The following is a 9603-nucleotide window of genomic DNA, read 5'->3' on the forward strand; positions in this document are numbered from 1 at the left end:
TATATATACATATATATATACACAGTATATTGTAACATAAAACCACCCCACCTATTAAATAAAATATAACATCATTATTAGTAATAAATATTACTATAATTATATACAATAACAATGCAATAAACAATACAATGTAACAATCTATATAATTATTATTCATTAAATTGTATAAAACAATAAATATTTATATGTTGTATGCTGTACTATAAAAAAATATATAAATACGTTAAAATGTCTAAAAATGTAATAAAATGTAGAGGTCTGGAAATGCATCTAAAAAGGTTTGAAAGCATGAACTGATTAAATATATACATTGAATACAATTTAATGCATAAATGTATTATGTAAATGTAATATAAATAGTAATTAACAAAAAAGACTATTAAAAATAAGACAAAAGAGTAAATAATTTTTTTAAAGACTATAACAGGGATAATAAACAGGCTAGCAAAAATAGCAACTAAACTGTCATGGCATGAATTAATTGAGAATTGTTTATGAATTGACAGTTTCAAGTAGCCTGGCACTGTGTGTAGTGACTATTTTTTTTTCATCATGCGAACACAGCTGGCAAATAATTTTGTGAAATCTCAGTGGTCATTTACTTGATTTGTGTGGATGACAAACCTTGTGTAACCTATATGACTCATAGCTCTAAACCTACATCAAAGAAATCTGAATCCCACACACACACAAAAGAAAAATATTTTCTTCTTTTTGGAGATGACAGAAAGATAAAATGCCATACAAAGGCAATTTCACAAATTACAGATAAGGAGAAAATGCATTTCCCATCTTGACTGTGAGAGCTGTCTGATTCACTATAACAGACCTGAGAAAGAAAGAAAGAAAGAAAGAAAGAAAAACGTCTTTCATCCTGGACAAAAGAGGTATTCATTTTATGCATATCACTGATCTTGCTGTCTACTCTGCCCAATCAAACCCAAAATACCCTGCAAAGAGCTAGAAGCCACCAAAGAATAAACTGCTGTTGGAAAATATGATTATTATATGCATTTCATGGCTCACGCTCTTCGTTTCTCATTAAAATAAATAAATAAATAAATAAATAAAAAACAGGTGATGCATCAGTTTTAGCAGTGAAAGGAGTCTCATATAATCTGTCTGATATAATCAGTTGCTCCGTGAAATATGAAACGTAGGAAAAGCGAGCGATTTCAGATATCCATAAGTCAAATAAATCTGCATTATTTCCTGGTGTGTTATTTGGAGAAACAGCTGCTTCACATTGTATAAGAATGACCCATTAGACCACAGTATTTTTTTAGACACCAAACTTGGTTGGATTATTCCTGGTTATTATATTTTTGAGGACAGACAATTAGTTATAACATTTAGGAAAAGTGCACACACAATCTGGGTTGACTTTACCCATCAAAATGCAGATTTGCGAGTGGGAGCACATCTTTTAAGTCTTTACAAATATCATTGCCATTGGATTGTACCTTTAATCAATCGATATCTGTATACATATATTTAGTAATCAAAGCACAGTGTAGCAGAGGGCATCTATTATTTATAGAGTAGTTTATTCATCAGCACACTGGCCATACTATCCAATGAATTGAGTCTGTCAGGCACACGGCATATACAACCCAAACAACTTCAGCAAAAGAAATGTTTTTCTTCTTGTATGCAAGATAAGACATTAAAACTCATCATTTTGACATAAATTGACACATAGACCAGACAGAACCTCTATTTCTCTCTCTTGTGCCTTCATATCTCTTTGAAGTGGGTTTCTCACTAGTCTCAAGTTGTTATTCTGAGATACAAATCCGAAGATCAAAACTATACAGAGCAACAGGAGAGAGAGAAATGGAAATGTAGGGAACTGTAGTGTGAATGTATCTTGAAATGGAAAGGAATTATGCAATTAATCTAAAGGACATTTTTGCTTGATCAATGTCTGTTCGTAGCTCAAGAGACTGAAAAGGAGCTTTCAGTTATGTTTCATACATACTGCGTTTACATTTTAGTCTCTTATGATGCATTTATTTGATCAAAAATAACAGTAATATCTTTTTGCAATAACCTTTTGAAGTTTGTGAAGTTTTTTCTCACAGAAATCATTATAAAATGTAGATTTGGGGCTCAAGAAACATTTCTTATTATTATCAGTGTTGAAATCAGTAGTGCTGCTTAATTTTTTATTTTTGTGATACATTTTTCAGGATTCTTTGATGAATAGAAAGAGCAGAACATCATTTATTTGAAATGTAAACCTTTTGTAACATTATAAATGTCTTTACTGTAAATTTGGATCAAATGAATGCATCACTGCTGAATAACATTATTCATTTTTGTCAAAACGAAAAATCGCAGTGACCCCAAACCATTGAACGGTAGTGTAGGTATCAATAGATGTTACTCCTAAAATCAGTTTGTTCAAATTTCTTTAATACAGTAAAAATATAGAGATAATTTAGTCTCAGAAGAATCTGATGAGTTCATATTGAGATCTCAACTAACGAACTATTTCTCAGAAGAAAAATTCAAGCAACAGAAGACTCGAGCAAATGTCAGTTTGCTCTCTATTTAAACCCATTGAATCAATTTAAATATTAAGCAGATCACATCTGCGATCTTTCTTTTCTGTGGGAAAGTTATTTGGAAATGAAAACGACAGAATCATGACTAGTCATAGTTATTTGCTCATAAGTGGTGTTCTGGAGATAAATGTCCCCCTCTTCCTCACATCACTTCATATAAATGTTGAGTCATCCTCTGTTATCTCTCTCTCTCTCTCTCTGTGTGTGTGTGTAGTGTAATTTGAGCTGTGTTTTGTGGAAAAGATTAGATCATTGTTGGAGCGTTTTGGCCTTCAGTACCTCAGTCCAAAAAAACCACAGGGACCATGATACCAACAACATCATCTGCCCTCTTATCCTCTCTTCTCCTTCCAAATGCTCAGCTTCTTTTCAAAGTTACTCTCTCTCTCTCTCTAACACAAACACACACACATAAAAGAGAGAGCGTGAGCCTTATAAAATAAACATGATTCTCTGCTCATCTCTCTCTATGCTACAGGGAAGGCAAGATATCTTTGGGGACACAGTTTCTCTCTCTTTTCTTTTTTCTCTCTCTTCCCATTCTCAGAATAGCTTCTTTCCCCTCACGTGCTGATGATGCATCAGAGCCAAACAGAATAAGTAACACGTGAGAACGTGAAATCTCACTTTACCAAACCTGAGATGTAAAATGCATGACATGAAATCAGGCCAGACAGACGGGCGTATCGAATCGGATACATTGGCATAATTATGCATACAAAAAGGGAAAGACGCACAATTTTGCTCCAGTTTTCCATTTAAAAAGTTTATAAGGTAGTGGTACATATGCTAATATAGCACCCAAACTGAAAGAAACAGAGAGAGAGATGGAGAGATGGCAAGGCTGGAAGGTTGACAGGTGGAGTGGGAGGAGTCGCTGTGACTGATGCATTGGCTCATCTTGGTACTAAGTGTGTATGTGTGTGTGTGAATGTAGGATAAAAATGACTGCAATGGCTGATATTCAAGGCCGCTGACAGGAAGGTAAATTAGAAATGTAATCTCCACACCACAATATGCACATTTTTGTTCATTTATACGCAAGCATTGGCACTTCTCAAAGAAAACAATTGCAGAATGTGGTCTAGAGCAGCTAGCGAGATAAAACCGATGTCGCCGACATCTTTAGCTGAACAGCCAGTATGTGCCAGCGTGTCAGATTTTCAAACATGACGAGTCATTAAGATTCTGAATCTCCCAGGATTCAGTGTTTCTCAGACTTCTGCGGCGAGAGTGAGACGAGTGTGGGAGTGAAAAGAGCAGAGACGTATCGTGATGCTTCGGCAGGGGCATCTGTGAAAGGAGTGTGTGTTTGTGTGTGTCGTCTCTGTGCATTAGAGGTGTGTATGGAAGCACTGACTCTCTCCCACACACACATACACATTTTATGCTCATATAATCTTATAAACAAAGGTTTGATTTGCTGTTCAAAATACAGGGATGCAAGACTTGACTTCTAAATTTTCCTGTTTGACCGTTTACAATGGCTAGAAAATGAATTTTAAAAATCCACAGTTAGAATGTTTACATTTCATTGTGTTAGATAACAAAATATCAAATCTACAGTCAAGTTACACAACAAGCTACAAACAAAAACAGGTTATTACAAGTTATTTAAAAGAGCAATATGCTTTTACAAAAATAAAAAAAAATTAAATTATCCAGTGACTGAGGTTTGTGTATGAATAACTGAATCATCCAAATTAGAGTGACAGTATCAAACTCAGAGGTAAATTATAAATAAAGGTACCCTAATTTATGAAAACAAATTTTTTTCCCCCTGTTCATTTACATCGGAATGAATTGATTTACTAAAATGAATGAGAAAAAGGATCATCCAAAAAAACGAATTCACTAGTATGAATCAGACTTCTCCAATGCTATATGAGAATTATTTTTAACTACAACTATTAAAACTGTAACTGACATAAACATGAAATAAAACAAAATATAAATATTAAATGAAAAATGTAAAAATATGTTAACTTAAACTTAACTTAAACAAAAATTAGAAATATTCCCTTGGCAGCTAACTAAAATAAAGTTTCAATAAAGTTTAAGTAATAAAATTACTAAAAAATATACCTGAAATGAAAATAATTATAGATAAATAGAAATATTCAGAAAAAAATACTAATATAAATATCAAAAGCGCGTACATTTCTAAAATTACTAATAATAAAATACAAAAATTTTAATTAAACCATAATTAAAATCTAAAATAAAGTTACTTCAAAATATTAATATATAAGTATACTATAATTGTATATAAATAATATTAAAATAACACTGTGCAAGATATGAAATGCAGACTGTCCGAACCAACTGATTCAGTGCAATGAATCAAGCATAAGTGAACAGACCAATTAGGGCTCATAGCATTTGGTCATCCTTTAAAGAAGGAGCTAAAAAGGTCTAACATAATTTGTTTTACATATCCATTGATTTGATAAGTTGTTATCTAACAGAATGACATTTAAGCATTTTGTAAGCATGTCCAAACACTTATTGTGAAAACTCCATATTTTTGTATTATATGCTAAATCAGATGCTACTCTCAAACATATATTTACAACCTCCCAATTTCTATATACACTTATTAAAACCCGTTATAAACTGAATGTAACCTGCTGGACTGGCTTAAATGACAGCATAAGTGTACAAAAGCAGGAGGATTGTATATCTGATGGTCTTTCACATTCTCTGCACACAGAGAGAATGATTGAGGGACAGATTGATTATGCCCTGACTGACACAACAACAGACTGGATGCATGGCATGTGTTTGAGTGCATTTCATGCTTAAGAGCGTGAAAGTGACCGTGTCAAACATGACATGAGGTTAAGCCATAGACATATGCTGCTGCACAGACCCTTTCTCTGCACAGACCATTAGCAGCAGGGATAGGGGGAGGAGAATCCCATTATTTTGATAGTCTATATTAAGCTCTTGTCACAGTATAGCTCTAATGTCTTTAAGTAAATACAAAACTGCATTGAGGATTTTCCATAGTTGCACAACTGTTTTGTTCTTGTTCTCAACAGTCATCTAAACAAACTTCATTTACAGGCTTACATAAAATCAATATAATTATAAAACCTACTTCTTCTTTCTGTCTTATCTCACAATTTATTATACTTTCTTTTTTATACATCATTATACATTGTTTTTTTTACTTTTTAAAACGATTTAGTTCAAATTATTTAATTAAAAAATGATAATAAAATGGAATAGATTATAATTATTAAATGGATAATTCCATTTCTGGATGCTGATTGGTCAATACCGCATTTAAAAGTGTTAAACCGCTCTATATTCTAAAACCACATAATTGGATGGAAATGGTATAAGCCTAACATATGATGAAAACGTGTTTACATTGATACTATTAACTATATTTAAGGAGATTCATGCTTAAAATAAGTAAAAACAACAGGAGTGAATAGTTCCCTGATCCCCATCCAATTTTAGTGCATGGAGAAAAAAAAGCATGGACATTTTTCGGTGAACTATTTCCTTAATATCTCATGCAGTTTTGCTTCTCAGATACATTTATCCTGCTAAATTTTTTCTGGAAAACATTGCAGTATGATATTGAGCGTACTCTGTATGCAGTGAATGTGCAACTCTTGTAAACTAGATAACAGCAGTTGACTGTAAGAGGATTGCAGCTGGACAGCGTTTCTTCGCTCATTTGTGGAAATGCCTCCACTGACTTAAAACTAATGACAAGGAGTCACTCACAACCCAGACAAGACCATACAAAGAGAATACTTAACCAAGATAGAAAGGAAAAGAGAAGGCTGGAGAGAGAGATGAGTCAGAGAGATGAAAACAATAAATTTGAGACAGAGCAGAAAGGACGGCTTGTGTTAAAGTGAATTGGATATGAGCAGAGAGATCCCAAAGGACTTGGCCTGGATTCTCACTGTTGAGAAAAAAAAAAGAGAAACACACCTCAGTCTCACAGCTGATTGGTCCAAAGTCACCCCCAATTTATATCGGCATTGTCCGAAATGCTAAACTGTTCAATATCGAGAAGAGTTAAGATAGAGAGAATGTTAATGACCCAAAGAATGACAGAAGTGAGCATCCTCTCAACAAATCTCTCGCTTCCTCACAGGCAAGCCGTTCTCACAGTTCCTTGAAACCTGTCAGATCTGTAGATTTTACAGACAGCCTGAAGTGGGATCTTAACCTAGTTTCACTTCTCTGCTGCAGTTTTGTGGCACCAGGTTAAAAATGCAGAGGATATCATACATGCATACACAGTACACACACACCCTGCATTGTTTCCTAGAGGCTTAGTGGTCATTTATTGTCCAGTGTGTGGAATGCCATTGTACAACATAACATAACTCAAAAAAAGTCTTCCTGGCATTAGAACCAGCGCTGATAACATTCCACTGCCCTTCAAAATGACCTTCAACACACACACAAACTCAGATTTCTACTCTTTTCCGATCTAACATCCTTCAACATATTACAAAGCTATGAGGTTACTTGAACATGGTCTGAATGTGTGTTTGAATGGATTTGTGTGAATTATGTGTTCATGTGTTTTTACACACTATGTGTTGTATGTGCACAACTGAGTAATTCTGAAACATTCTGAATGCAGTGAAGCATGCACATCCAAACATGACTAATACAGGTACGTGACAAAAAATATCAAAACATGATGTTGCTTTTAAAAATATTTATTCATTTCCTCATCAAACAGATGTTTAAAGCCATATGCTCTTCATCAGATTTTGGCACGAAATTCAGCAAAATGGTGAAAAGAATCAATATTTATAAATTTTTTGTTGGCATGAACAGTGTGCCAGCAACGTGTTTCAATTCTTAAACTGAAAATTTTAAAAAATGATTAAACTTAAAATCTTGCTGCAAACAAGTAATTTCTTATAATATTCTTCAATCTCTAATAACTCTACAGCTGAAAAGTTTCGGGGTTGGTAAGATTTTTTTTATTGCTCACCAAGGCTGCATTCATTTGATCCAAAATACAGTAAAACAGCAATATTTTGAAACATAATTACTATTTAAAATAACTGTTTTCTATTTTAATATAATGTAAAATGAAATTTATTCCTGCGATGTTAAAGCTGAATTTTCAGCATCATTACTCCAGTCTCCAGTTACACATGATCCTTCGGAAATCATTCTAATATGCTGACTGGTGCTCAAGAAACATTTATTATTATCAATGCTGTGATGTGGAAACATTTTCATGATTATTTGATGAATATAAAGTTCAAAAGAAAAGCATTTATTTGAAATAGAAATCTTTGGTAACAATGTCAAAGTCTTTACTGTAACTTCTGATCAATTTAATGCATCCTTGCTGAATAAAAGTATTAATTTCTGATGAACTTTTAAAAGTTCAGAAGCACAATTATTTGATGAATAATTTACAGTGTGTGCAAAACGTGGGTTACATCACCTCACAAAAATCATCTCGCTTTATCACTCTGTCCATCAGACAAGTATGTCAGCTGCTATAGAGGTCCAACAGGATGACTCACAAATTTCCTGAAGCATTAGTGAAGATCCGGTACCCTTGACTTCCTTGATCCCATCTGGAGTTCCAGCTTCAGGCTGCCCAGAGCTTTATCAGGACAGGACTTACAAGGCTTAATCTGTATGAGAAAACAGTCATGATCACACATCCTGAGCCCCTTAAATGCGATGTGAGTCATCAATCAAAAGACACATTGGACCCCATTTGCACCCATATTAAATGTAAGCAACTTGTGATCAGATCACCCCAAAACAGATATTACCGTACAAAATAAAATTATTTGAGCTCTTTCCTGGCTCACTATAATAGCTAATATGAAAGCAGTTAGTTTAACAGATGTCAGGAGTGTTGTCAGCCACGTTTTTTTTAGGAGTTTGCGGCATAGGAAGTGTATTGTACGGTTTTCAAGTCGACAGTGCTGCTTTGAGCTGTATGAATGAAAACTAATTAGTTAATTTCATTCTTTTGTTATAGCTGGAAACATTTCTAATTCAGTGCAGCACTGTTGTGTGTGTTGGGCTGATCAGTATTCTGACTGTGTGTGCACCAAAATGATTTGTATGCACGCTGTGTGCTCTTACAAGTTGCGTAAGCACCCCTCAACTCATCCTGCGTGCTGATTGGCTGGAACTTGACGTCACACAACTGTAAGGGTCTCATCTGACCACACAATGATACAGGCCCCACATGGAAACAATGGTATCTAGGCAACAATATCCCAGCAACAGCATCCGCCTCTCACGGGACAGAGTGAAACAGGCAACTTTCGTGGAGAAGTTTCTACATTCACATTCTAGTGAGCATTTGATGTATTAAAGCGAAGAAAATTCTGTCATTATTTACCTTCATATCGCTCCAAAGCCGCATTTAATCTGTGAAAAACATAAAAGAGAATTTTCAAAGAATCGTCAAGAATCGTTTTTTTTTTAAAAACGACCATGAGCTGTCAAATACATCAATAATATCAAACATCACTGATTCATCATTTCACCAAACCTGCATAATCAGTGCTATATTTGATCTGAGAGCTGAATATATCCAAAAATACAGACTTTAATTTTGGGTAAGTTCATGGTGCCGAACTGTCATATGGCTTCGGAAGACTTGGAATATAAGGACTAAGTTATATGGACCGCTTTTATTGTACTTTTTTGGGGAGCCTGACAGCCTGTGTTGACTATGAACTCTTGTTTGGAACAGCATTAGGGTGAGTAAATAACAGCAGCATTTTTATTTTTGGCATTTTGGCTTGAGAAAGCCACATAATGGAATAAAATGGCATTCTGGTAGCCAGCAGTAAGACCAAAAAGCATATTACCTCTAAAAATCACCCTGAGCAATGAACTTCCTTAATTCTGAGCCCCAATTTTCAACAGCAGCTTTATAAATGTGTGTGTTCTTGGTACTTGAAGGCAAAACTGAATTCAATTTGATCTGCTGAGAAACACCACATCTCAATTCATATAAATTGATCTGAAATTGCAATGCGTCACACTGCTAACCACC

Source organism: Sinocyclocheilus grahami, unplaced genomic scaffold (assembly GCF_001515645.1).
Source record: "Sinocyclocheilus grahami isolate Dianchi unplaced genomic scaffold, SAMN03320097.WGS_v1.1 scaffold29.1, whole genome shotgun sequence".
Classification (NCBI taxonomy): Eukaryota; Metazoa; Chordata; class Actinopteri; order Cypriniformes; family Cyprinidae; genus Sinocyclocheilus; species Sinocyclocheilus grahami.